The sequence below is a fragment of the Lactuca serriola genome, chromosome 5, assembly GCF_051521515.1.
Source record: "Lactuca serriola cultivar US96UC23 chromosome 5, Lser_US96UC23_V15, whole genome shotgun sequence".
NCBI lineage: Eukaryota > Viridiplantae > Streptophyta > Magnoliopsida > Asterales > Asteraceae > Lactuca > Lactuca serriola.
The window spans coordinates 115063079-115088725 of NC_136412.1; positions in this window are offsets into that span (position 1 = coordinate 115063079).

Here is a 25647-nt window from a genome sequence, read left to right on the forward strand (position 1 = left end):
TGCTGATACTCGCTTTCAAATAACTTGTATTCTCAGGTCAGCAATAGACATGTACATTCCAGGAGCTTTTGTTGACGACGGTTTTGTACCAAGCTGCATCTATACTAGTTTCTGTTATACTTTGATGTTTCTATGTAATGTAAGCCATGTAAAACTATTACTATTAATGCAATGGTTGTTGTACTTTGATTACTATACTGCATATGGTGTGATACTTGACATGACGTCATCCACCCCAGAACGTTTCGCTGTTCCGGTTTTGGGGTGTGATAGACTGGTATCAGAGCGTTGTTTATAGTGAGCTAAGTATATCAATTCATAAAAGATATACAACCTATAAATACATAGGGATAAAACAGTCTGACCAAGAATTATACTTTAAAATATAACCATATTTTACCAAAGTATAAGAACATCCAGAATCTAAACACTCGAACACAAGTATCACAAGAAGAACAAGAATAAAAGTCTTCGGATGTTGAACATTACCGTCAAACCTGGGCAGTTATGTAATCGTAAGATGGAATAAATGTAACCTGATCAACTATGTTTATTCGAGATGCGATGAACGTGTGCTTGGGAGTGATAGTGGTGTTGCAACAGGTCTGAAACTTACCAACTAGGATGCTAGAGCCAAACATAAAGTTTAAAATACTATAGGAGTATTTTGAAATACTAAAAGACTCACATTAATCCCAGAATCACATTCAGAAGATAAGAAACAACCAAGAAATTAAAATACCATAGGGGTATTTTAGGATCCATAGACAACCTTGTGTGAAGAACTAAAAAGATCCTTATTGATATACCTACAATTACAGAGAGTATACTCCCAAGGTTACATATAATAAGCATCCCATAGGCTAAGAATGTGTGGTTTCGCTCTACTTCCTTTTCCTTGTTTGGATGTGGATATCGAGTAGTATCACATATTCGAAGGCCTATCGGATCTAAGCTATATATGATTTGTATACCCTGTGTAATCGTAGCAGGACTCGATATGGATCATCCAGTGAAATGTTAATAATCTCTTAGGATTCTTTAGACATTTCCATTCTCACACGAACCCTGTAGAAAACCCTATCCACTTCAGTACTCTGCAGAAGAGTTGATTCAGACCCAGAAGAGGTTCATTGAGAAGATTTCCAGTTCAGAAATAAATGAACTAGGTCGAGACTATTGAAATCACCAAGTGCCTATATCTTTTAGGGACATCAGTGAGAGATTCGCCTAAACTTCCGAGATTTCCAGTCATCCATCATGAAGTGATGACACCCAGAGTCGGATTCGAAAGTAAGGCGGAGTAGAAATTCAATATGTCTTCACGAGAAAAGAACCCTAGGTAACTACCGAAGGAAACCAACACCGGTCCCGGTCAGGGATACGAGGTAGACTGAGGGAACCAGTACATGGAACCCAAGAAGTTTCTTCTCCTTACGATTCGTCACACTAATACACTCATAAAATAATACAATTTAGTGAGTTAGTGGTTACACTACTCACGCTATGTGTTAGGTGAATCGCCTTTTCCCGTTGCCAGTAACACGATTAGAGTGGATCCCCACACCTCTATTGAGAGTGTTTAGCCATAAGCCTTCATGAGCCTCTCTTCCCGCGGTGTTCGTTCCGAACTGTTCTCAAATATTTCCAGGTCGGAGAGTGAACCTTTCCCAGTATAAAGGTAACTTAGTAGGAACGATTCCCATCTTATGGCTTTTCCGATACTCATACTCCTACCTTGAATACCAGGACTACATCATAGGGATGTAGGTCGACACTCAGACAACCAATATCCGAGGCACGGGAAAAATTTAGGCCTAACATAGTAAGGATAGATATGTCCAGGGTTAACCATCGTCACTCATCCGCTTAAGTCCCTTTCCGTATAGGAAAAACCATGCCTCCGAGCAAGCATAACCAATCCACTAGCAAGAAACCTACTCTCCTACTCGATGAAGCTACCTTCCAGACTGCAGTCTCGACAGCCGTTGCAGCTACCATGGCTCAACTGAATGCTAACAATGTCAATGTTAGCAAGAGTCCTATCAAGAATTCTGATCCTAGTGGTGGACAGCAGCAACGAACCCATGTGTACGCAACTACCCAAGAACCTCAGCCAACTCCACTAAAGAGAAAACTCAAGATCGCGGAGGGAAGTACTCGACTCAAGGACCTTCCGAAGGGCAATGAGCTGAGACAGTCAATACCCATGCCAACCCTCCCATCCTGACCTCCAGAAGACCATATACCTAGGAAACCTTCCCCACTACAGCAAGTGCAGTTTCCACCATCATGATAGCTGTCGAGAACTCTTGTGCTAGGTACAATATGAAGAGCCATGCTGCTCGCGTCTGTAGAATCCTGGTTGAGTTTATTACATCAACCACCAATGTGGCAGACAACCCAGTTTACCGCCTATGTGGTAAGGATGGACACTTCAAGAAGAACTATCCAAAATGAAGGAAACAACAAAGACTCAGGAGGAGTCTGACTCTAATGCTTAGGGAGAAGCATCAAGGAACTCGGTAGATTTTGGTACGTCTCTCAATCTCAGATAACTAACTGAAAACATCAAAAGACTAATCCTAAATATAATTACTTCCGCATTAAGGCGAAAGTCGTAGCATTGTTATAAAATTTAAAATTTCATCAGGTAAAACTATAATGGCTAGATATATACGTTACGACCATGTATAATTGAGATGGATAGACCTAGAGTGAGAGAATGCCGCCTCATTCCCTGTTCCTCGTTTGGTTGTGGATTTACGGTGGAGTCGCTTAGTCAACAGTCCTCCCCACCTTAATTATACATGACTAGTATATGTTAGGCGATTATAGAAATGCCTCGTGAGAATCCATTCATAAAAAGGTACTCTACTCTCTATAGTTTCGCATCGACTCTATCGGTCCAAGTATCCGCGGCAGTGATACATGGGACAAAACCCGAGATACCTAGAACTTGTGTGCTCGTTCGACACATGACTCTATCGACCCTCCTACTGTATCATGTCGAAGTGTGCCAACTTCAACGACTCTATCAATCATGGTTCGACTGCGTGCAACCATGTGTAAAATCCCGAGTGCCATGTAAAAAGAACTTTCTCCGTAGCCATTTCGGCAATTAAAGGTTCTTCCAAACCTAAACAAAATAAAGATAATAAAACCTAATGTGATCCGCCATGTCGTCCCTCTTACCTCGAACCTTCCGAAGTACCCAGGAGAGGGGTACGGCATGCTGTTAACCAACCCCTCTTAAACGGATAGAAACTGAAGCGAAAGACATTGCAGGTATTCCGGAAGACGATAACAACCCGAAGCATACCTCGTAGATTCCCCAGAAAGACCCTTTGCACCTCGCAATCAGGTTCGTGAATCAAGAGGATAGAACTCATGGGACTGACCACTGTAACTGAGTATATGCGTATGGGTGGTATATAATTAAGATAAAAAAGATTTAAGATGTGTGTTTCCTCCCTACTCCCTGTTCCTCGTTGGGTTGTGGGTTTGGGGTGGAGCCGCACAGCTTAACATCCTGCCGACCTCAATTATATATGGCTCGCATACACCAAGTATTAGTGGTTAAGCCGAGTATGAGCTCTACCACGAACCTCATAGTAAAACCATTTGTCCTATTCCATAGAATAGGAGCTAGAGTCAAGAGAACCATGGCAGGTTGAGCCACTATAATGACCACAAGTCCGAAATTTGTTGTCATCCTGGTTAAGCCAGCATAGTAGCCAACACCCTCGGTTGGTAAGGAAATCTAAGTCGTAAGAGTCAAGGACATTGACTACGACCATCTATTCACGCTTAATCCCCTGAATTAAGCATCTCAGCGGATGTCCCGGAAATCCGAAAGCTGTGATGAGTTAAACTCTTAGAAGAGTGGATGAGGAGATTAAAGTTCCGAGTGGTGAAACCCCATACTCACTAGATTTAACCTAGACCGAGGAAACTCAGAACCTTCAGAAGAGTAGTTGTCGAAGATGTTCGCACTACTCAGGCACTTCGTCAACCCTGTTACAGACAAGTAGTGCCTAGGATCCTCCGCCCCATCAGATGGAGGAAGTCACCATCGCTTTGTAGACGATAGACTACTTTCTCCGAAGTAAACACTAGAATACCGAGAACCACAGGATAACCTCCGTAGCCAAGAATACTTGGTGAAAGTGTGGAAGTGGTTGCGTTAAGCCTTATAACCCAGATCCCGAAGAGATTATAGACTTGACACCAGTCTAGGGGTTAGTCGATGGGTTATACAGGAGCACGCGCTTTCCGCACTAGAATAAACTAACGCCTTGGAAATCAGGGCATGTCGTACAAGATTCATTGGACTATCAGGTGTTCCACGAATACTATCTCAGGCAAAATGAGTAGAACCACCTCTTGAGATAGTCCAACACTTGTCTGGTGAAACCCTATCTCCCCGACCCTGAGGGTTTCCATTAGGAATATCTCAAGACTCATTAGTGCAGGTTCATTTTACACAAGATTGAGATAGCCACTCTATAACAAAAGATACCGTAGACACACAACCCGTCCGATGATCTAGATAGCCTCTAAAAGCCAAATTGACAGGAAACGCGAATCCAAGGACAACCCGAGCTTTCTAAGAACCAACCTGAAGGACTACACTTCCAGTATGAGAGAGAACGTTTGGAACTTCGGAATGGCGATCACGCCAGTGATGATCTTGCCATAGAAGTACACTATGTTCTAAGTACTGAAAAGCTCTACCCTTTCGAGAGCTTAGGATCGTCCGAGATCCTTTACGGAGATTAGCCCAACCCTCGTCACACCACTACTACTTTCGGAAATTCCACAAGTTTCTAGACTTGATCAGTACGCCCGACTTCACTCTTCGTATCCCACTCATCGTGATAGAAACCATTGAGAACCCTAACTTCGTAGACATAACTGTAGGAAATCGCTAACTGCACGAGACGGAATCCGCATCCCGTAGGTGAAGGTTTGTTGGAATGACAAACACAGGCCAGAGTTCACTTGGGAGTGCGAGGACAAACCGAATAGGAAGTACCCTCCTGCCTCTACTCAGTCATTCATACCTACTTCCTTGCCTAAACCTGAATTTCGGGACGAAATTCCCTCTAACGGGGGGATGATGTGACAACCCAAAATTTATTCCGTCATCTTTAACCCCTTTTCTGTTAATAAGGCTCGTCTTATTTAACTGCCCGTTAACTTTTGGACTGGTTAATTAATTTGGGACTTTTTAAATGACTTTATGAAGGTTGAAATAAATTAGAAACATCACAATATTACCTTAGAAAAATTTTAGTTTCAACCAAGTCAAAATACAACCACTAAATCGGGTGCGACCAAAAGCCCTGTTTAATGGCAGTATCGGGTAGATTTCCACTGAGCCCTAACTCAAACCCCTATATAAGGGGGAGTGGACTTCATTTCCACCCTTTTCACCCTCTCTCTACACTCTCCCTCTACAACTTATTTTCGTGCCAAAAACGCCCGTTTCGAGCCCCAAACGAGTAAGCCATCTACCCTAACTTGTTGTATAGCTTAACTATCATGCAAATTCGTGTTTAAAACATCAAATAGGGGTACATTCATGTGTTTACGGCCCAAGAACACTCTTGGATCGTGAACACCATTAAATGGGGTTTTTAAGCCCCAAAACCCCTCCAAATTGCCCCTAAGGATTAGATATGACTTGTAGACTTGCACAAACGAGCTTAGAACACCTTGAACTAGACTTTTGGGGAGTAAACTTGAGTTTACTGCCTAAGAACATGCTTGGGCCGTAAACTCCACTTCATGGGGAGTAAACTCAAGTTTAAGTGTTAGAAATGCCCACAAACACCTCCTATGGCCTTGGAAAAATGTCTAGAAGCTACCCCATTGAAGTAAAGTCTTTAAACTTCAATTAATCCAAGGAAATAGGAGTTTACGGCCATAAACCCCCCTAGGAAAGGTCCAAGGGCCGTAAACTCCTATAAGGTGCCCACATGATGCCCTAAACTCCCCATTTGACTTGGAAAAATGCATAGGATTTTATTCTCTATCATTTAAGTCCTTAAAACACCAAAAGGATATGCACATAGGAGCTTACGATCATAAACTCCTTGTTTAGGGCCGTAAACTCCCTTTGTTGCCCTAAATCCACACAAGTGCCTTATATTTGGACTTAGCATAATTCTACAAGGGATATAAGACACTTTGGCATCCTAGAACATCCTCACCATGAGTTTACAGCCGCAAACTCATGGGAGTTAGTCCCAGGGCCATGAACTCTATAAAGAGTTTACTCTTGAAGAGTAAACTCCCTATATAAGCCATACACACCCTTAAACGTTACCCGGGACACTCCAAGCACTTAACCAAAGTGTTTTCCGCACGTTAGGATGCGTATACGTGTTTAATTAGTATTATGTGTACTAATTGTATGTAAACATATGTTATCATATTTTAATAGGTCACTAATTGTGTTCAAGTCTTTACTTGACACCGAGCACCCAACCGACACCTTCGTTCGATCCACTTACAACATGTGAGTTCATACCCCTGAATGAACCTTTTAAATGTTTTTACATGTTTTATGGGGGGGGGGGGGGGGCGGGGGGAATACAAGTTAAACATACCAGTTATCATATCAATCACATGTGATTGATAACCCGCATGCACAAGGATTTCTTACACTGTCAACTGTTTTGCCGAGTATGATACTGCAAATGGTTTTCCAAAACCTCTTTACTTGTTCAAAGCTATTCTCAAATCATTTTCCACGTTGTGTGTCTTACTTCAGATCCTGTTACAGCAGTATTTTAAACAAAGGATTTCTTTACTCAAAATGTTTTATCAAAGTTTCATTCCAAAACTGGTTTATGAAAGGTTTTCAAACATATTTCACAAAAGAATACCAAGTCATGATTTTCTTTAGTATAAAGGTTTTCCAAAGTTTTCATCAAAGTTTTCTTCCATGTTTTTATACTCCTATTTGTTAGATACTATTGTTTCGTTACACTTCTACATAGTTAAATGCTACTACCTTGTTAACGCTTCTACTTCACTTATACTTGTTAACGCTTATACTTCACGATACACTTCTACTTCACGATATGTTTCTACTTCACGATACACTTCTACTTCACGAAATGTTTCTACTTCACGATACGCTTCTACTTCACGATATGTTTCTACTTCACGATACGCTTCTACTTCACGATATGTTTCTACTTCACGATACGCTTCTACTTCTCGATATGTTTTTACTTCACGATACGCTTCCAATTAGTTAAAGGTATGCATGTACATGTATAGTTATATAAATAATGATTAAAGGACTTAGGAAGGCTAGTTCGCCCTATTTCGTTTTCTTCGTTGAGATGTAGTCTGGTGGGATCGGATATCCATCCAAAGGTCGTTTGATCATCAGTTATATAACATGTGTACATGTATAGACATATGGTTTTTCACATCGGTCGGTTCAGTTATGAGTCTCTATTGCTAGTCCAACACTTTCATCAGAAATTACTATTTGGGATACATCTTCAGGACACGGCCTTCTCCGTTGTCTAGTTGGTAAATAGAGTCTCTTGTAGGGAGAGCGGACATTGTGTGTATAGATCTATACGGGATTGACACCCCCGCACCCTGACTGCTAGCTACAGTCCACGGCCTACGAAGCCAAGGGGTGACAAATGTCATATTCACATCAACGCTTACAGGGCGTCAAGTACTCTAGTGTCGATTAGTATGGTTACGAGTATCTCCATGTTACCTTATAATTCATGGCCTTAAGGTAATGACGTTCAACACTGTATGCTGGAAATACACACCTAGAAATACACACCTCGAATATACACACCTAGAAAATACACATCTCGAGTATACACACGTAGAATTACACTGTTTTTAGACCTTACTAGACGTATCATTAAATTGACACTGTCTGGGGTCTGTATCCACTGTTTTAGACCTTGCTAGTTGTATCTTTGATTTGATACTGTCTGGGGTTTGTCTTCACTATATTAGACCGTGTTAGCTGTATCTTTCATTTGATACTGTCTAGGGTCTGTATTCACTGTTTTAGACCGTGGTAGCTGTATCTTTCATTTGATACTGTCTAGGGTCTGTATTTACTGTTTTTGACCATGCTAGCTGTATCTTTCATTTGATACTGTCTAGGGTCTGTATTCACTGTTTTATACCTTGCTAACTATATCTTTCATTTGATACAGTCTGGGGTCTGTGTCTCCTTTTGATAGACTGAGCCAGGTGTGTCGTTCATTCGATACTCTCCGGGAGTCTATGATTCCTTTTGCCTTAGTCAGCAGTCTTCACTGCTGACGCATATGTTATTTTCCCTGATATTCTCCTACTTTCTTTAAAATCAAATCCCGTATTTTGATAATGATAGTGTTTAAGGGAAAACTACTTTTTACCACATAACTCTGTCGGGTCTTGGTAGAAGACTACTTTTATTTAAGAAAATATAGGATTTTCTGGAAAGGACTCTAATGCACCCTTGATTCTAAACTACTACTACTTATATAAAGTTATTTGAATAAAATGACACTAAATACTTATGAACTCAATAGCATTTATAAAAATTCTGATACTCGCTTTCAAATAACTTGTATTCTCAGGTTAGCAATAGACAGGTACATTCCAGGAGCTTTTGTTGACGACGGTTTTGTACCAAGCTGCATCTATAGTAGTTTCTGTTATACTTTGATGTTTCTATGTAATGTAAAACATGTAAAACTATTACTATTAATGCAATGGTTGTTGTACTTTGATTACTATACTACATATGTTGTCGTACTTGACATGACGTCATCCACCCCAGAATGTTTCCGCCGTTCCGGTTTTGGGGTGTGACAATCCTCCCACTCGTCATTCATAGATCAGAGACACTAGTAACTATTATAGGTATAGTTAGGAGATTCTAACCACTCTTCCTATTCTTGAAAATTCCAAAGGAGTCAGTTCATTTGTGAGTCTATATCGTTATTCTAGTACTTACAATATAATTCAATATACGAGATGCATCTTCAAGACACGGATCTCCCCGTCGTCAAGTTGGTAACCAGAGTCTCCTGGAGGGAGAGCGGGCATTGTGTGTATAGATCTATACGGGACTGACACTCCCGCACCCTGACTGCTAGCTACAGTCCACGACCTACCAAGCCAAGGGGTGACAAATGTCACATTTATTCCGACGCTTGCAGGGCGTCAAGTACTCTAGTGTCAATCAGTATGGTTACGAGTATCTCCATGTTTACCTTATAATTCATGGCCTTAAGGTAACGAGAATTAACACTGTATTCTTGAAACAACACTCTTAGGAATACTCTTTGTTTTAGACCTTGCTAGCTGTATCGTTCACTCGATACTGTCTGGGGTCTGTGTTTCTTTGTTTTAGACCTTGCTAGCTGTATCGTTCATTTGATACTGTCTGGGGTCTGTGTTTATTTGTTTTAGACCTTGCTAGCCGTATCGTACATTTGATACCATCTGGGGTCTGTGTTTCCTTTTGTTAGACTGAGCCAGGCGTATCATTCATTCAATACTCTCCTGGAGTCTATGATTTCTTTTGCCTTAGTCAGTAGTACTTTCTGCTGAGGCATATGTTATTTTCCCCTAGGATTTTTACTAGTGATGTTCTCCTACTTTCTTTAAAGTCAAATACCTTATTTTGGTAATGATAGTATTTCAGGGAAAATTTCTCTTTAAAACATAACACTGTCAAGTCTTGGTAGAAGCCTGCTTTTAATTAGAAAATATAGGATTTTCTGGAAAGGATGCTAATACACCGTAGATTCTAAACTACTACTTTTTATAAAGTTATTTTGAATAAAATGCTTACTTACACAAATGACACTAAATACTTATGAACTCACCAGCATTTATAAAAATGCTGATACTCGCTTTCAAAATAACTTGTATTCTCAGGTCAGCAATAGACAGGTACACCCGGGAGCTTTTGTGAAGCCAGCCTAGAACCGAGCTGCATCTATACTAGTTTCTATATTACTGTGATGTCTCTATAAAATGTAACTTATGTAAACTATTACTATTAATGCAATGGTTGTTGTACTTTGATTACTATACTGCATATGTTGTGATACTTGACATGACATCATCTACCCCAGAACGTTTCCGCCGTTCCGGTTTTGGGGTGTGACAAATTTCAAGCGCTCAATTGAAGAAACTTCAAGAAATTCCAAAAAAAAAGATTGAAAAAATCAAGTTCAAAACGAAGTATAAATCAAAGTTCAATCAAGTTAGAAGTCGTTCCAAAGTTACATCTGGCGAATAAAGAACTGTGTGATATGATACTTGTGGCTCTCGAAAAAGTGAAAGCATAGAGCTCGGGCTCTTACGGGGGTTGTTGTCCCTTGCTACTTCGGCGAAAGTTGATTTGGTCGTGTAGGTTCTTAAGGATGCGTCGATTCTGATTCTTGGCCATCTAGTCTTAAGGACATGAGATCCGGACTATGTTATTTTCGCTCATAAAGCTAATTAAGGTGCAAAGTTTAAATAAAACTAGAGTTGGATTATTGTGTTACATCGTTTTGTGGCCTTCCTTACCTTGGGAGTCTGTGATACATGAAAGATAGCAGGATGGTTGCTTTGGTGTTAGTGATTTGAGCCCAGTATCGATGTAATGTCTGATCGTAAAAGAAAAAAATATAAAAATCTAAAAAAATTATAAAAAAAGGAAGCATGTTTCATTTTAGTTGTTCGTTTTTCATTTGCATACCATTTTAGTTCATTGTTCATTTTCTTTATCTTTGCATGCATGTTTTATGTTTAGCTTTGGTAGTTCTTGTTATTTAACTTTTTGTTTTAGTTAACATGTGTCTAGGTTGTTCCGCTATTGCCTTTAGCCCCAATTCTGTTTCCAAAGTTATCGTTTCCTTACTTGAGGGCAAGTAAGGTGTAAGCTTGGGGAGGTTTGTTAGATGCATTTTATATGCATCTTTTAGCACAATTTCCTATGTATTTCATTATAAAAAGTTAATTAATTCCCGATTATTCTTATGTATTTCAGGTTTCATGATTATTTTGAAGAATGCCCGTACTGCTCACGTTTGTTATGATTTTTCAGGACCATTTGGAACACATGGATGATTGCACAAGTTCGGGATGCGTTCGTGGATGCTTAGGTGCTTAATTGGAGTCTAGACCAAGGAAGGATATCGGGAAATGATCAAGAAATGCTTGGAAGGAGGAACGACGATCAAAATAGCCAAAAGTAGCAACTTGCGATCATATCTTCTATCCTTGCGATCGCAGGTTGCCTTCGAGGATTTGTCGAGCCAAAAAAATGCATCAGTATAGAAAAAGAGGCACTTGCGATCGCAGGTACAGTCCTTGCGATCGCAGGTTGGTCAATTTGCATCGAAATAGCAACGTACTTCATTAAAAAATCCCGTGACGCACTTTCGGGTGATACATGCGATCGCAGGTATGCCCCTTGCGATCGTAGGTACGGTGTTTTGACAGCTAGACGTATAAATACAACCTGATACTCTTCCAGTAACCCTAATTTTGGCGATTCTTGGCGATTTTCAGAGGTTTCCAAGTGAAGAACGCAGATCTAAAGGAGGCGATTCGATTTTTATTTGTAGTTTAGTAAAATTTATCATTAGACTCTATTTCTACTGTTTGTAATCCGTTTTTAGCCATGTCCGGCTAAAAAACTCAGATTTCAGTTTCGCAAGACGTAACCTTTTTGTATGATTAATCATTAAGCACTATGTTTGACTATGATTACTGTTTAGTTTGACCAATTTTGTGTTAAATTGAATGCCTGATTTTGATTTCAGTTTCTGTTGGCCACTTAAATTGTTTGTGAATCATTCTAGTCATCTAATTGTTTAGATCCGTAATTGTCTAGACTAATTAGTAAAAAGTGACAAGTATTAGATTAATTCTTAGATTAGGGTTAAGTCTGATATGAATTGATAAAACAAGTTTTAACGCCTCCGAGATTATGAGAGGTATTGAACTTTACTGGGAAATTACACTGTGTCTAATGCAACTTTTCTTGTTGATCAAGAGCTTGTTTGATTAATTTAGTTAAAAGTTAGGTTGAATTCAAAGAACTTATTTTTATTAAATGATTTTTGTAATAAAGGTTATTAGAGCTTGTTAATGAACCTTAGTACCAGTTTAAACAAGTGCATAGTCAAATATTGTGTTGAAGGTTAATTATATGATTAGGGGAGTCACCGCGAAATTGAAATTGCTTTCTCTCATTTGAATTTTCATCACTTTAAATTTAGTCATTTTCTCGTCATTTTCAATCTCTGTTAGTTTAATTTTCAAAAACAAAACCACCCCTTTTTATGTTTATTGCATTAATCAAGAATCAGTTCACACCTTACGCAAAGAGGTGTAAACATTAGGACGTGTCCCTGAGGATTCGACCCTGCTTACCTGTACTACCTGTTAGTGCAATAAAGCAGTTTATCTTATACTTTTATTTGTTTAAATCGTGTACGACAGTGGTTCTAACACGTCTCTTAGCTCATATTGACAACGTGAGCAAGGAATATGTGACATTCCTTTCGCAAGTACTTTTGGGCTTGAATACTCGAGATGATATGAAGGTTCGTGTCAGGTTTGTCACCATAGACAACTAGAGTTTTGCTAGACACCAGATTAAGGCGAATAGCCTTTTCATAACACATGATGTCGACACGATGAAGACTCAACAAATCCATGTCGATAATGACGCCAAAACTTTTAATCAAGACCGACATGAGGTCGATTGAAAATGAATGACTATCTAGAGTTAGAGTACATCCTATGTATATACTACCAGTGCTCTCAGTCTTTCCGTTAGCCATTTCTATAGTGAACGGTTATTTAAGTGCACGTGATTGTTGCTTAAGTAAGTGAGCAAATTTTTGGTTCACGAAACTCCTCTCCGCTCTAGTATCAAATAGTATGCATGTATATGAGTTATCAAGGAGAAACTTACCAGTGACAACTGTGGGGTCAGAAACTGCTTCCTCATGGCCTATAGCCAAATCTCTTGCCACTCCGCAAGTGTTCCCTGTCTTCGGGCAGTTTCTTTTGTAGTGACCAACCTCGCCACATCCGTAGCAAGCCTGGCCCACACCAACGTTAGGGACTTGGTTGATCGGCCTTGCCGGAGCTTTGCAGAAATGAGCAGTGTGCCCCTTCCTGTTGCAGTTAGAGCATTGCATTTCCCGACAAGGTCCATTGTGGTGGAAGCTGCACTTGTTGCACTTGGGCAAGCTCCCTGCATACGGCTTCATTGGTGCAGTAGCAGTAGGTGCTATCGCAGCATGAACGGCCATGACCTACTGCTTTTTGGCAAAATTCTGTGCCGCGTTCTTCTTCTTGTTATCCCAAAACTTCCTCTTGTTGTCAGCGGCTTTGGAGAGTTCTGGGATGGCCAGGATTGTTGTTGTAGTTGGGGTGCGAACTCCATGATCAATGAGCCGCTGTGCCGATTGCTTGGCACTATCGAAGGTAGTGGGGTTTGAAGCTAAGACATTCCCCTGAAATGGAGGCACCAGCCCCCAAATATACCTCTCAACTTCCTTTCCCTCAGTAGGGACCATTACCGGGCATAGTGCTACTAGATCACTGAATCTGGCAGTATAGGATACTATGTCGGAGCCCTTCATGGTCAGGCTCCAGAGTTCTTGTTCAAGTTTATGAACCTCACCCCTCGGGCAGTACTCTTCTATCATGAGCTCCTTCAGAGCTTCCCAGCCCATAGCATTTGCCAAAATTAGAGTTAGTGACTTGACATGGGTATTCCACCAAGTCAGGGCTCTATCCGCAAAGGTGCAGGCAAAAAATTTAACTTTGCTTCCTTCCGGACAGGAACAGATCTTGAAGATCGATTCCGTCTTTTCGAACCAGTGTGAGAGGGTAATGATTCCGACAGTCCCATTGAAGGACCTGAGCTTGTAGTTGGTGAAGTCCTTATATGAGCACTCCCTATAGCGCACTGGAGCATCACCTTGAGTGGAATGCACAGTTGTTCCACTCTCGCTAGTTCCACTAGCATTGAAATGAGCTAGGGCTACCATAATAGCCGCATTCACCGTAACTTAGATTGCTACTGGGTTGTTTTGTGGGGGAGGTGGAGGTTGCGTAGGAGTCATCAGAGGATTACGCCTTGTCACTCTCCGAGGAGGCATAGTTTGACTAATAGTTTACAAAGATGCAGATGATAGTAAGAATCAATTGCAAGAATAATGAAAATGGATCATGGAGTAACTCTCCATAGTCCAAAAAAACAAAGGAGAGTATGATTGATATAGAGATCTAGTAGTAGAAGTCTGAAAGTACTTGGATATGGATTTCCACAAAAGATTAGATGACTGTCAATAATATTGGCATTAATGATGTAACAAGTTTGGAAAAAATGACCGAAAAGTAGGTCTTACATCAACCCAAAATAAGAAAATTTTGACAATACTAAGACCTAACAGCAGTACTAGATAGATAGGAATATTTACAGGGAAGAGTGCTACATAGAGCATAGATACGATGGTTATTACTTAAACCAAAAGAAAGGACGAGTAAAGCGTCTTCTACCGGCGACGGGCACCCCTCGGGAGAACCCTCAAGTCAGCCAACTGACGCTCCACATCAAGGAGGTGTCGCTCATAAACCCTTTGGTGTACCTGGAGCTCTATGACTTCAACTGAGTTGCAACCAGTTCTTGTTGCAGATCCTCATTGTCTCTCTCATCTCTCTCTCGAGCATCTTCCAGACGACGAATGCAGACTATACTAACTCCCACATTAGCATCAACCTCCATGATTCGGTGGATGGCTGTCCTAACCTGCTCTTCGTTACAAGCAACCCTGCAGACCAGAATGGGCAAGACTATGTCGGCTGAGCGTCCCTCGCTCAGGTTGTAAAAGCATCGATCTCCATTGTTTGGCATAGGCTGACCCTACTCCTGACTCTATGCACCCAAGTATTCTACCCACAGAGGCGTCGGGCCTTGAAAAGCTGGATGAGGTTTAGGATTCGGGATTGGAGCCACCAGAGGCAAGTCATTGACTTCTGGCTCGGAGTCAGAATCCTCCGGAAAGTTCTCTGCGAAGTCATTATCCAAAGGGATTGGATGATTCTCTTCTGGCTCGTCATCGAGCCATCCATCATTGCCTTGGTTGGGGAAGTACAAATCGCCAGGGAGATTGAATCCAACAATGAAATCTAAGCGAGAAAAGGGATGAAAGAGATAGTTAATAGACATACCACTTAAGATAATTATAGGATGATCTTTATCAGTTATTTCAATACTTGCGTAGTGCATACTAGTTACATGTAATCAAAACAGGATAGACCTTCGAATAAGTGACACTAACTCCAAATCCACAACCATTCTTAGGCACATGCTAATCACTTCTCGGAAAGATATAGTTGATCAGGCTATATCACTCTCAGATCTGATTATATGTCCCCAAGTCTACTTGTGTTGTCCAACAACCACAATACTTTTGTTCTGTCCTAGTGACACTGGTTTTAGTATGAATGCAGGTGTGTATACTTAGGTTAAATATTTTATTATTTAAAAGTATAAACTCTTGGTCAGAGTATTTTAATCCCGATGTGTTTTTAGTTTGTATATCTTTTATGGGTTGATATACTCAATTCACTATAAACCTGGCTTTGATACCAATCTATCACACCACAAAACCGGAACGGCGGAAACGTTCTGGGGCGGAGGACGTCATGTACAATATCACAACAATGCATAATAGTAAACAAGCAACAACATCATCCATTGTATTAATAGTATAATTTAAATACAAGTGTGTTATGTGTATAGTTTATAAGACACCAAAAATGAATAATCAGAATAAAGATGAGTCTTGAAAGCTCCGTCTTCTCAAAACCTGGCCATCGGTACCAGTCTACTGGTGACCTGAGAATACAAGTTATTTTGAAAGCTTAGATCAACATTAAAGCTGGTGAGTTCATAAGTATTTTAGTGTCATTGTTTGTATGAAACTGTTTGATGTAAATGTTTGTAAGTGTTTGTAGTAAATGTTTGTGTCTCCTAGAAAATCCTATATTTTCTACTAAAAAGTAACCAATGACATTCGTCACCCGTAGACCTGCAGGTCACACTGTAGCTAGCAGTAAGGTGTAGGACGGTCAGTCCCAAATAGATCTATACAAAAATTCATGCTCTCCCATCAGGAGACTCTGGTTACAAAACGTGACACAGCAGTAGATTTCCGTGCCATGAAGTAGTGGCTCACATTAATGTTATAGTATTATAGTGTTTGTATAGTATGCTCTACTGTATTGTATGTTCTCTCTGTTCTAGTGTATATTATGTTCACTTTGTATAGTGTAGTGTATGTTCTCTTAGTTTCTCATCATAGTATGTTCTTTCTGTTTCTCATAAGAGTAAGTTTTTATTGACTCATGAATGAACTGACTCTTGTATGTTTCATTGTACTAGAAGTAGTGAGTAGTAATTCCCTAAACTATCCCTATTATAGTTTACTAGTAATGTTGTTTGAATGACTGAGTATGTTTGTACACCTTTGTTAACCAAAGGTGCTAAAATGATGTAAGAACTTTTATATCTACATATATACATAATATATAACTAAGACTCAAACGACACTCGGACAAACAACCAGAAACTTTAAGTCCACAACCAAACAAGGAACAGGAAATAAAGTGAGTCATCAGTCCTAAGTCCTTTTAATCTTACTTATATAACTATATCTATATAGACATGATTTTGACAATATAAATAAGTTTAAAATAGTTTAATAAAGATTTTTAACCATTTGAATGGTAACATATGACTTGATGTCAGTTTGTAAAATGTTTTGAAGACTTTCCTTGATAAAACAGTTTGATGTATAAGAAAATCCACTTGTTTGATAGTTATTAATCACATGTGATTAATAACTATAATGTTATCAACTTGTATCCCCCCATAAAACCATTTAAAATCATTTAAAAGGTAGATCTAGGGGTATTAACTCACCTGTAGTGAGTGATGCAAATGTGAGATCGATATTGGATGCTAAGTGTCAAGTGAAACCTTGAGCACATACGGATCCTAATAAGCATATAATGATACATACATGGATATAATTAGTGTTTATACAACTAATCATGCAACAAAAGCACTCTACGAACTAGGAAACACTTAGATTAAAGTGTTAGAAGTACCAAGGATTACATAAAATGGGTTTTAAGGCCACACTAGTGTGTCTACGGCCAAGGGTGTGCGGCCGTACACACCTTGAAGAACATGTAAAAAAGGGTGGTCTAAGGCTATATCTAGCATTCCCTAAGTGTTCTTGACCTTGTGTTAGATTATATCATGAGTTTGAGGCCAAATGTGCACTAAACAAGGAGTGTACGACCATATGAAGGGTGTACGGCTGTACACTCTTTTTGTTCATGCATAATATGATGATTTTGTTGGATTAGTGTCTAAGTTCATAACTATAATTGGTATGTACTTGATCCGACTCGACATGGTCCAGTTGGGGTGCATGGCATCAGAACATTTGGATAGGCCGTTTGTGAGGAGAGGACATTTCTGGCATATTAATATATTATAAGTTTTAATATATTAATATGAAATCATGTTATTTAATTAGTATTGATCAAGAATAAATTTGGACTCAATTTAGTGATCAAAAGAGACTAATTAAATATATGGGGATTGATTGTGTTAATCGTTCATTCTTATATATGTGGGATTATGATCCATGATTCCTTATGTTGGGTTTAACCCATGTGGTGACCCATGGATACTCCATGGAGATTAAAACCCATGGAGCATAAGGAATGGGTAGAAGATGAAGTGATGAGCGAATCGATTTTGTCGTGAAGCTCCTTGAGATGTTTTATTCTTTTCAGATGTCTTCCAACAATGTTGCTTCTGACTCAAACCCTACCAACTCCTTCTCTCTAATGAACCTTTGTGGGAGAGTCATCTTTGATGGTACAAACTTTAATGATTGGATCAGGAACATTAGGACGGTCACACGTTACACGGACAAGGAATATGTCCTCGACAAGGTGCTGAAATTAATTAATGAGTCTACTGCTACTCAAAAGGAGATCGCTGACTTTAGGGCACATGAGAGAGATGCTACCACAGTGGCATGTATCATGTTGGCCATAATGACAGCTGAACTCCATAAGTCCTATGAGGACTTTTACCCTTTTGAGATGCAGATGGACTTGATGGACGGCTACCATCAAAGTGCTCGCCAAGAGAGGTATGAAATCATCTCTTCCATGATAACAACCTGGATGAAGGATGGTGAATCCATCACTAGCCACATGTAGAAAATGCAAAGGTTTGTGGACTGTTTGTTGAAGTTAAATGTGAACTTCCACGAGGAGTTGGCTATTGATATCATACTGCACTCCTTACCTTCTTTTTATGATCCGTTCCGGATGACCTATCACATGAACAAGGAGGAGGTCACACTTAGCAAACTTCAAGGACTTTTTAAGGGTAAATAGGTTGTTAATACTCCTACTCCTAACACTGCCCCTGTTCTAGCAACTGGGCAAAGTAGAGGGAAGAAGAGGAAGACCCCTTCGAAGGGTACCAAGGGAAAGTCTCTTGATGGCTCCTCTTCAAGTGGAACCAAAGGTGGTTTTTTCACTCCTTCTTCCAACCCAAAGGAAGCTCAATGCTTCTATTTTCAGGAAAAGAGGCACTGGAAACGAAACTGCCCTAAGTATCTGCAAGATGTTAAGGATGGAAAGGTCAAACCTACCCATGCAACTATTTACACTATATTGTCTAATAACTCATTACAAGCTACTTCTTGGGTTCTTGATACAGGTTGCGGTATTCATATATGTTCTGATTTGCAGGGCCTAAGAAGAAGTGAGGATGTGGAGCACGGAAAGATGAACTTGATCATGGGTAATAGGAAAGTTTCACCTGTCACCAAGATTGGAGTTTATTCTTTGTTGCTAAGTAGTGCATTAGTGTTAGATTTGAATAAGTATGGTTACTTGTCTAAAATGGTAAGAAATATTATTTCCTTTCATGGTTTGTACAAAAAAGGATTTACTTTTTCATTTGATAATGAAGCTGGTGGTATTAATGTCTTTTATAATAATGTTCTTTATTTTAAAGCATTACCGTGTGATGGTGTACATGAAACTGTGTCGGTTGTAGACAACTTAGGAAATAATGTATTACATATCGATTCTTCCACTTGTTTGGATAAAGCATGCTTATGGCATTGTCGTCTTGGACATGTTAACAAGAAGCACATAGGCCAACTCCAAAAGGCTGGAGTCTTGGAGTCATTTAAATTAAGGTTAGATGATAGTTGCGATTCTTGTTTACTTGGAAAAATGACAAAGTTACCCTTCACTGGTACATGTGCTAGGGTTGATGGTTTGTTGTACCTCATACATACAAATGTGTATGGACCCTTCAGAACCGCCACTAGGGATGCTAACCGCTTCTATGTGACATTTACTGATGATTACAGTAGATATAGTTATGTCTACTTAATCAAGTGTAAGTCAGAAACCTTTGAAAAGTTCAAAGAGTTTAAATAGGAAGTGGAGAATCAGTTGGGCAGGAACATTAAGATGCTCCGATCCGATCAAGGAGGAGAGTATTTGAGTACATAGTTCCTTGACTATCTTAAGGAATGTGGAATTGTTTCATAATTGACACCTCCTAGGACACCACAACTGAATGGTGTGGCTTAGAGGCGCAATCAAACCTTGTTATACATGGTACTTTCCATGATGAGTCCAACTTCGTTACTAATCTCATTCTGGGGGTATGCCTTAGAGATTTCCACTCATATCCTAAATCTAGTCCCTACCAAGAAGGTTGCCAAAACACCTCACAAGGTGTGGACTGGGAAAGTTCCCAATTTAGACGACATCAAGATTTGGGATTGCGAAGCTTTCGTGAGGCATGAGACTCAGGACAAGCTCGAACCTCGAAGTGAGTGATGTATTTTCATCGGCTACCCACATAATTTTTTGGTTACCTCTTCTACATACCCAGTAAGAATGTGGTCTTTGTGGCAAGAAGAGGGGTCTTGAGAGAGAGAGAGAGAGAGAGAGAGAGAGAAAGAGAAAGAGAGAGTTTATAATCCAAGGAAATTATGGGAGGCAAATTGACCTTGAAGAACTTCAAGAGTCAAGCAGTGAAGGAACCTCAAACCCTAGCAATCAACCTGAGGAGGAAACTCCTGATGATGAGTCTGTACCTCTCAGGCGTTCCACAGGAGTTAGGAATACACCTGAGCATTACTATGGTTTTCATATTACTGCGGAAGGTGATGCATTTATACTGAGTACACTGGTAAATTTAGATAAGCGTAATAGCTTTAAGGAAGCCATGGCAGGCCCTGACTCCGCCAAATGGAAAGAGGCCATGGACAGTGAGATTCTGTCCATGTATGACAAGAAAGTTTCGAACTTGGTTGACAACGTACCAGGTCGTAAGACAGTCAGGTGCAAATGGATCTTCAAGAAGAAGACCGACATGGATGGGAATGTACACACATACAAAGCACGACTGGTTGTGAAGGGCTTTACTCAAACTCCGGGATTTGACTATGACGAGACCTTCTCACTAGTAGCAAAGATTAAGTCTATTAGCGTTTTGCTAGCCATAGATGCATTTCATGATTATGAAATATGGCAAATGGATGTGAAAACCGCTTTCCTTAATGGAAAGTTGGATGAGGATCTTTTTATGAGTCAGCTAGAGGGTTTTGTCGATGCAAAGCACCCTAATAGAGTGTGTAAGCTTGAGAAATCCATCTATGGATTGAAACAAGCATCTTGCAAATGGAATCTTTGTTTCGATGACAAAGTCAAAGAGGTTGGTTTTTTGAGGAGCGAAGATGAGACTTGTGTATATGTTAAGGCTCGTGGGAGTATAGTTAACTTTATGGTATTGTATGTAGATGACATATTACTCATAGGAAATGACATACCAACCTTGTAGGAGGTTAACTCTTGGCTTGGGAAGTGTTTTGCTATGAAGGACCTTGGAGAAGCTGCCTATATCTTAAGGATAAGAATATAGAGAGAGACAAGAGTAAGAGACTAATTGGACTTAGTCAAAGTACCTACTTAGATAAGCTGTTGAAGAGGTTCAACATGTAGGATTCTAAGAAAGGTGACTTACTAATCTAGTGTAACACCAAACTGAGTAAGACTCAGAGCCCGAGTGTAGAGGCTGAGATAGATGAGATGAGTCGAGTACCATATGCTTCCGCTATAGGCCCGATCATGTATGCTATGACTTGCACTAGCCATGATGTGGCATTTTCTTTGAGCATGGTCAACAGATACCAAGGGAACCTGGCAAGGCTCACTAGACTGCGGTGAAGAATATTCTGAAGTACCTACGAAGGACTAGGGACTGGGTCCATACCCTTGGTGGGAGTGATGACATAAGAGTGGTGGGGTATAGTGATGCTGGTTTCTAGACTGATAGGGATAATTTCTGCTCTCAGTGGGGCTGGGTCTTTACCATAAATGGAGGAGCAATTACTTGGAAAAGTTCCAAGCATGAAACAGTGACTGATTTAACTTGCGAATCAGAGTACATAGCAGCAAGCGAGGCGGAAAAGGAGGCTATATGGCTAAAGAACTTCATTGGAGACCATGGAGTTTTACCAACTATTAAGGAGCCTATCAATATTTTCTGTGACAACGAGGGTGCAGTTGCCTTAGCTAAGGAACCAAGGGATCACGACAGATCCCCTCACCAAGGACTCCTCGTGGTAAAGAGGGTATCATCAGATGAGAACCCAGCAGATCCCCTCACTAAGGGACTGTGTAGACTTAAGCATTTGCAGCATGCGAGGCGCATTGGGCTGAAGGATGATATTAGATTTATAGATTAGACAGCTATTTCTGAAACTTGTAAAATATAGATTGACATTTGACGATTAAATAAAACTTTTTGTTTATTTATAAGTAAAGTGTTGATATCTTGTCTCAGTTATTTTCTCTTTGTTTCAATTTTGCATGCTTTGACTTCCAGAATAATTACTTTATTCAAACTCTCCACATTCAGTCATATGTTGGAAGTAGATATGAATCAAGACTGTCATGAATTGGGTTTGTATCAGTCTAAGATGTTAGACATAGCAAAAGTTTCTACAAGATTCATAAGTGCTCATATGTTCTGAGTATTAGATTCAACCCACACTTGCTTGTATCACTTCATGGAATTTATCTCGAGTGATCATGAGACGGTAATATAATATAAGTCTTCAAACCTAGAGATATGTGTTGTTCATTATGAGTTGGTTGTGCATTGATTGTACGAAAACGCATCAGTAACTCGATGTTATAAAACATGCTTTTGTGTATGATTCAACAAGTAGTTAGTACAAGCATATGAGCTGAAGTTTATCTGTTCCTTTTAATCCTTGGAGGATTAAAAGCGATATCTAGGCCTCTCAACGATTTTGTATTGACCTATGTGTCGGGCCCGGTCAGAACCAAATTGATGTGTTCAGTTTAGTTCTATTTTAAACAAATAGGAAATCGGGAAACAAACTGCTGGACAATAAGTACGACATTGTTCCATGTATTTGTCAGGCTGATATTTAGAACATAGGATTATACGATCACTTATCTTAAATGGCGCATCATCATCTTAGTTCCGCGATAGTTTGAAAGAGCTACGATTGCTGGTCGGTTCTTGAAGTCAAACATGTAACTATAGTTATTAGACTTATCGAAGTGGGAGACTGTTGGATAAGTTGTCTAAGTCCAAAACTATATTTAGTATGTACATGACCCGATGTGGCATGGTCCATTTGGGTTGCATGGCATCTCAACAACTGGATAGACTAAATGAGAAAAAGGACACTTACGATTTGTTAATATATTATAAGTTCTAATATATTAATATGAAATCATATTATTTAATTAGTATTGATAAAGAATTAATTTGGAATTAATTTTGTGATAAAAAAGAGACTAATTAAATATATGGGGATTCATTTGTAAATCATTCATTCTTGTATAGTGGGCTTATGGTTCATGATTCACTAGATTGGGCTAAAACCAATTAAGTGCTCCATGTATGCTCCATGGAGGTTATAATCCATGGATCATGGGGGAAATGAAAAGCCATGCACATTAGGGTTAACATGGTGTAGCCGTACATGTGACACACTATATAAAGAACCTTATATGGAGTAAAATTGGCGACTAAGACTAAGAAGGTGATGGCTAGACATTTTTTGATAAAAGTGTTTTTCTCTTAAGTTATTCCAAGAGTTGTGGTGTTGTGTGAAACATTTGAGGCATCACATATGTGGTGCTAGGCTCACAAGGTCTTAAGGAATCCAAGCTACAAGAAAGGTATGTCATTCTACTAGTTTTTTATATTATAAGTACCCCGTGCCATGCTAGTTAGGATGAGAACCTTGGAAAATTCTTATTTGCATGTATTTTAGAGAAAACATAGATCCAACGTTTCTAGGGTTGCATGTACACCATAAGAGTGTTAGAATGTACAAAACCCATCACATCGGATGATCGTGGGAAGGCGGAGGGTTGATCGTGCACCTCCTCACATTTTATGATTTAAACTTTTGGGATTCTCTAATATGAAACTATTTTGAAAAAATTTGGTAATAACTAATGCCTTTTGGATGTTTGAAAAAGTTTTAAATTTTCTTGAATTTTATGGATGTTACAAGTTGGTATCATAGCCTTGGTTTGAGTGAATTGGAGGAACACTCGTTTGAATCCAGTCTCAAACTAAGGAAATGATTTTCAAATGGTTTTTAAATGGTTTTCAAAGTTCTAAAGGAGGATGTGATGTGTATGATCATTCGGAGCCAGTAAGTAGACCCCAAAATACCATACTGTTATTTGATACTATTATATGTTAGAACAACATGCTAGTGATAGGATAGGAACCTTCAAGAATTAAATAATAAGGATTTCCTGATATATGATGCCTTACCTCTTGTAGAGCACTTGATTGATTGTTGTATGACTCTTTCGTGTGTGAACTAACTATTGAGTGAATACACTAAGGCACATGCTATATGGGTTAAATGATCTTAGGATAAGAGATTTGGTATTGCTGCATAACTCTTGTTTGAGTCCAACCTATGTAGGATTAAATCTTTTAGTCTAAGATTGTTTAAGTTGTACCGCATGTAATTGTATTCATGAAAAAGTTATTTGGCACCAATGAAGGTTCGTGTGGTAGTTGGTGGTAGGATGGATTATGTAGGGTCGGTCGTCCAGTTGTGAGAGATTTAGCCTTCCTATAGGGTTGAGGATTAAGCGCTCACCTATGTTTATGAGTAGTGTTAGGGCATTGTGATGATCACTAAGATAAATACGGGTAGGTGTGGAAGGTAGTATGGTCTTGTACTACTGAAAGCACAGGACCCGTACGCATGGTAGAGAAGTCACAACCCCTAGGGCTTTGTTGGGAGTTGGCTCTGGTGGTATGTTATGTGCTTCATCTCATACGTCCTTAGTTTATGTTCAGTATGGTGATGTCGAGACGATTGGAGGAGGGATCCGAATCAGGATCGGGATCGGGAGCTAGTGGCCAGGATAGGATGGTGTTGTCCGTTGAGCTGATACGGGAGATGATTTCCATGGAGATTTCTCGGATTTTGCAAGAAGAATTGTCCGGTGTCATGTATCGGGTCACTGCCAGGGTAATCGCCAAACTCAAGAAGCAAACTGCAGCCTTGCAGACTGTTAGAGGTGTTGCTATTGAAATGACCACTGGGGGAGTGTTGGATGTGGGGATACAACTAGGAAAGAGGATGAAGGATCTTTCAGTAGAGGATGACGAGACTGAAGCTGCTGACCTGGGTACTGGAAGTCAGGAGAATCATCAGGTGTGTGGAAAGTGTGGGGGAACTCATAGATTTGCTTGTCACAAGTTCAGGTGTTTCATGTGTGGAGAAAGAGGGCATGTGCAACAAGATTGTAAGAAGGATCATATATGCTTCCACTGTCATCAGCCATGTCATTTCCGGTCCAACTGTCCTACTTTGGAGGAGGAGGGAATTCAGGTTCCAACGATCATCGTTCCTCAGGAGGTCAAGATCGAGCCGCAAGAAATCTCTAGTATGTAAATAGAACCTGCATTATGTAACAATTTTATGGTGTAATTGTCCTTGATCGGTATTTGTTTTGTTTCAGAATTTTGTTGGGTATGGATAAGTAGTGTATTCGGGTTAGTTATCTGTTTTTCCTAATCTATGTACTATGAATCCTCATATATCATTCGGCATGGGTTGTTAGGGTGTTGGAAGGCTCAAGAGAATTTTATTGCGACGAGGGAATGTATATAGCTAAAGTTCAAAGATTCATTTGAGGACTGTAGTGGGTAAAAGATTCGCCAGTTCAGGGTAAGAGTTATGGTTTTAAGTCACCAACATAAAGGACTTAAGGAGTTGGTCGTAGTCGCTAGCGACAATATGTCAGCGTCGGGGTACGAAGGCGGACTGATGCGACACGAGTAACTTAGTGATACGAGCAAGGGTCGCATTCTTGGTAATGGGAAAGCCAGACATTGCATTGTATTTAGGATGCAAGCAAGGAAGGTATGTTTGGATCGAAAATCGATAGTTGCGTATGCTCTATAAGTAGTTATAATTTGGAAATTTAGAG